Source organism: Leptonychotes weddellii, chromosome 2, assembly GCF_054177405.1.
Source record: "Leptonychotes weddellii isolate Sample4059 chromosome 2, ASM5417740v2, whole genome shotgun sequence".
Lineage (NCBI taxonomy): Eukaryota > Metazoa > Chordata > Mammalia > Carnivora > Phocidae > Leptonychotes > Leptonychotes weddellii.
This window is the reverse complement of record NC_138370.1, coordinates 48,734,871-48,739,904: the sequence shown is the minus strand read 5'-3', so window position 1 is coordinate 48,739,904 and position 5,034 is coordinate 48,734,871. Positions and strand designations below refer to the sequence as shown.

The 5,034-nt window shown below is 49.3% G+C and overlaps 1 pseudogene; it reads left to right on the top strand.

Moving 5' to 3' along the window:
• Positions 1-239: 239 nt before the first annotated feature.
• Positions 240-4,438, top strand: LOC102742640 (furin pseudogene; annotated as a pseudogene).
• The last annotated feature ends 596 nt before the right edge of the window (positions 4,439-5,034 follow it).

Here is a 5,034-nt window from a genome sequence, read left to right as displayed (position 1 = left end):
CAGAAAAAGCAGTTCTACAGCAAATTCATAGTGATAGACAGGTACACTTAAAAAAAAAAAAACAAAAATGAAAAGCTCGAATAAACAATCTGACTTTATACCTCAAAGAACTGGAAAAAAATGAACAAAGTAAATCTTAGTACAAAGAAGGAAACAAAGGTCAGAGTGAAAATAAATGAAATAGAGACCAAAAAATAATGGAAAAGATTAATGAGACTAAGGGCTAATCCAAACAAAACAGGCAAGCCATTAGCTAGATTTGCTAAGAAAAAAGAGATCAAAATACATAAAATTAGAAATGAATGAGACATTACTGTATATCATTTGATACACAAAATAATCAAATGATCATAAGGGACTGTTAGGCACACTTACATGCTAACAAACTGGACAATCTACAAGAAATGGACAAATTCCTAGAAACATGAAACCCACTCAGACTAAACCATGAAGAAATAGGAAATCTGAACAGATGGATTACTAGAAAGGAAATTGAATCAGTAATCAAAAAACTCTCAATAAAGTCCAGGACCAGAGGCCTCTCTGGGAAATTCTATCATACTTTCATAAAAGAATTAACACCAATTCTTCTAAAACTCTTCCAAAAAAATAGAAGAGGAGCCCGCTATGGAGCTGGAGTCCCAGCCCAGGGCAAACTCTACGCTGGTAGCTGGCTGGGTGGAAACCACCCGCCCAGCCTCCCTGTGGTGACACTGCTCTCTGGTGAGGGAGGGCATTAAGCCCCCCTGAAATAGGGCTCTCTGCTTCATCAGACACACATGAACCACCACAGCATCCACCTGGAAAACTTACACCTAACCTCTGGCTCCCTTGGAGCTGTCAGTCCTCCTCCTCTCCTCACGGCCCTGTTCTACTCTGTCCCATGGTCCTGCCAGTAAGCGCCCAGGCCACAGGCAATGAGGAGGCATGCACGTGCAAGCCAAGGCACTATGACCAGGTCAAGGAGGCTGGGGGCTCCGGGGTCCTGGCCACCTGTCCCCCACCATGGAGCTGAGGCCCTGTTTGCTATGGGTGGTAGCAGTAGCAGGAGTCTTGGTCCTGCTGGCGGCCATGCCCTTGGCAAGAAGGTCTACACCAACACCTGTGTGGACCTTCCAGGAGGCCTGGCTGTAGCTGCCAGCCTGGCACAGAAGCATGGCTTCCTCATCCTGGGCCAGATCTCAGCAACTATTACCACTTCTGGCATGGAGAGGTGACAAAGCAGTCCCTGTTGCCTCACCACCTGCAGCACAGTGGCTTGTAGAGGGGGCCTCAAGTACAGTGGCTGGAGCAGCAGGTGGCAAAGCATTGGGCCAAAAGGGATGTGTACTAGGAACCCAGGGACACCAAGTTTCCCCAGCCATGGTACTTGTCTGGCATCACCTATGAAGGAGGCCTGGGCTCAGGGCTACAGGAGTATGGCATTGTGGTCTCCATTCTGGATGATGGCATCGAGAAGAATCACCCAGACTTACCAGGCAATTATGATCCTGGGGCCAGCTTCAAAGTCAATGACCAGGACCCCGACTCCCAGCCTCAGTACACACAGATGAATGACAACTGGCATGGCACATGGTGTGTAGGACAGGAAACTAAGGTGACCAACAACAGCATCTGTGGCATAGGCATGGTCTACAATGACTAGGGACTTTGCAGCAGAAGTATACAGAGTCTCACAGGGGCACCTAGGCCTCTGCCCCATTGGCAGCTGGCACCATCACTCTCATCTTGAAGCCAAAAAGAACTTTGCCTGGTGGGACCTCAAAGCCAGCCTACCTCATTGCTAATGACTGGGTCACCAATGGTGTGGGCCAAAAAGTGAGCCATTCATATGGCTACAGGCTGTTGGACACAGGTGCTATAGTGACCCTGGCTTAGAACAGGACGACAGTGGTACCCCAGAGGAAGTGCATCAGGGATATCTTCACTGAGCCCAAGGACATCAGGAAGCAGCCTGAGGTGCAAAAGACTGGGGGAGCTCAGCCATATCACACAACTGGAGCATGCACAGTCCTGCCTCACTCTGTCTATAATCACCATAGCAACCCGGTCATCCACCTGGGCAGCCCCATGGGCACCTGCTCCACCTTGTTGGCTGCCAGGTCAGACAATTATTCCACAGATGGATTTAAGAACTGGGCCTTCATGATAACCCATTCCTGGAATGAGGACCCCTCTGGCCAGTGGGTCCTGGAGACTGAAAACACCAGCAAAGCCAACTGTGGGACACTGACTAAGCTCACCCTTGTGCTGTGTCACGGCCCTGAGGGTCTGCACACACCTCCTGAGAGCAACGACTACAAGACCCTCACTTCCAACCAGGCCTGTGTGGTGTGCAGGAAGGCCTCTCCCTGCACCAGAAGAGCTGTGTCCAGCACTGCCCAACAGGCTTCAATCTCCAAGTCATCAATACACACTATAGCACTGAGAAAGACGTTGAGATCATCTGGGTCAGCGTCTATGCCCCCTGCCACACCTTGTTTGCCACATGCCAGGGCTAACCCCCATGGACTGCCTCCGTTGCCCCCGCCATGCCTCCCTAAACCCATGGAGCAGATGTGCTCTCAGTAGAGTAAGAGCAGCCTTGAGTCCCCAAGCAGCAGCTGCCCATGGAGGTGGAGGTGGAGTACCGGCTAAGGGCAAACAGCAGGGCTGCTGCCCTCACATTTGCCTGAGGTGGTGGCTGGCTTCAGCTGCACCTTCATCATGATGGTTTTCATCACTGTCTTCCTGGTCCGACAGCTGCACTCAAGCTCAGCTTCTGGGGGTGAAGGTGTACGCCGTGGACTGTAGCCTCATCTTCTACAAGAGGCTTCTTCCACCTGAAGCCTGGCAGGAAGAGTGCCCATCTGACTCAGAAGAGGATGAGGGCCAGGGCAAGAGGGCCACCTTTCTCATAGACCATGAGCACCTACTGCCTGACCCTTCAAGCCCATCCCCCTCTTCGGGCATTTTTTAATTCATCAAAGTATATATATACATATTTTTTATCTTGGGACTGGGTTTGGAACCCAGATGGGAGGCAAGAGGGGCACAGACTGCTTCCTATCCTACCCTTGGACTGCCTGACTGCCTGAGGTGGGGTCCCAGGAGAAGCTGAGGGAAGGGGGAGGGCCTCACCCCATCTCCAGGGCCCCCTCCATGTAGAGAAAAGAGTGGGACATTTAAGGCAGCTTTCCAAGGTCCAGGTGCCAGCCGGAGTTCCCTGAGGAGTGAAGAGGGTCAGCCCTTCTCTTTCAGGATTCCTGACTTGGGCTGCAGCTCTTGCCCCTTCTCTGTCTCTCTAAAGCATTAATGGTCCCCCCACCCCCATCCAGGCAGCAGAGAGGCAGGCGTAGGAGGATTTTGAAGGAGAAGGAAGGCTACCTCTTCAGGTCTTTAGTATCCCCAATCCTGCACCACATGTCTGGTGTGCCTCAGGAGGTAGCAGTGATCAAAGGGAGGACAAGGCAAAGCAGGTGCTTTCAGGGTACACATGTGTATGCATGTGAGCATTTGTCCCTTTGCCCACCTGGCTGCCTACTGAACTTGGCTGGCCCGACCAAGCCCCATGCTGGTGTCCTGACCATCCTACCTTCTTGGGCCCTCTCCCTTTCTGCCAGGGCCCAAGTCCCCGTTTTCTGAATCCAGGGCTGCCTGGGCATTCAGTCCCAGAGCCCCTGGGTGGGTGGCAAGGAGGGATGGTATGAGGATCACAGGAGTTGTGTGAGGATATATTTTCACTTTGTGATTATTTCACTTTAGACGCTGATTTTTAAAATATTTTTTAAAGATTTATTTATTTTAGAGAGAAAGAGCAAGCAGGGGGAGAGGCAGAGGAAGGAGAGAATTCTTAAGCAGACTCCCACTGAGCACAGAGCCTGATGCAGGACTCAATCCCAGGACCCTGAGATCACGACCTGAGCTGAAATCAAGAGTCAGATGCTTAACAGACTGAGCCACCCGGGTGCCCCTTTTCTTTTGTATTTTTAGTGGGGGTAGGAGATGGACCACTGACCTTCCCACATCCACTGTCCACTCTGCTGTTCTCCCCACTAGGTGTGGGTGGGTACAGCATGTTGCTGAGAAGTGAGGAGTAGCTGAGCCCCAAGTCCTGAAGAGGCAGGCAGGCAAGCCAGGTGAGCCCTTGGAAAGGAGATCACAGTGGGAGGCGGCAGTCTATCATTTGTGTTTCAGATGGGCCTCATCGTGTGAAGTGTTCATGGGGGACCTGTACTCCAAGTGCCAGGGGTGGGGAGGTAGTGGCACTGAGCCCCCTCCAACACGGTACCCAGGTGGAGAAAGCATTGACCTTTTTTGCCTGCGCCTTAAATTCTCCTCTTCTGATGTGCCTTTTGCATCCCTCCCATTAGCACAATCAGTACCCTCCCATCTGGGAGCCTCTTTTTCTTTATCCCCCCCTAGCCCTTTCTGGCATCCAGCCACCTGCCCAGGTGTGTTCTCTCCTCTCATCCCCCCCACCCCACCCTTGGGGCCAGACTGGCTGATTCTATAAGATATTGTGTTGGTGCCCAGTGTTTTGTTTTGTTTTGTTTTGTAATTTAAACAGGCCCAGCGTTGTTGGTTCTATTTAATGGACATGAGATAATGTTAGAGGTTTTAAAGTGATTAAATGTGCAGACTATGCAAACCAAAAAAAGAAAAAAAAATAGAAAAGGAAACACTTTATGAAGCCAATAATACCAAAACCAGACAATACCACCATGAAAAAGAAAATTGCAGGCTAATATCCTTGATGATCATAGATCTAAAAATCCTCAACAAAACATTAGCAAACCAAGTTCAATAATACGTTAAAAAGGATTATATACCATTATCCCATATAATTTATTCTATAGATTCACAGATGACTCAACATCTATAAATCAACATAAAGCACATTAATAAAATGAAGGATAAAGAATTATATGATCATTTCAGTAGATGCAGAAAAAGCATTTGACAAAATTCAACTTCCATCCATGATCAAAACTCTCAACAAATTAAGGATAGAAGGAACATACCTCAACATGATAAAAGCCATATATGAGAAGC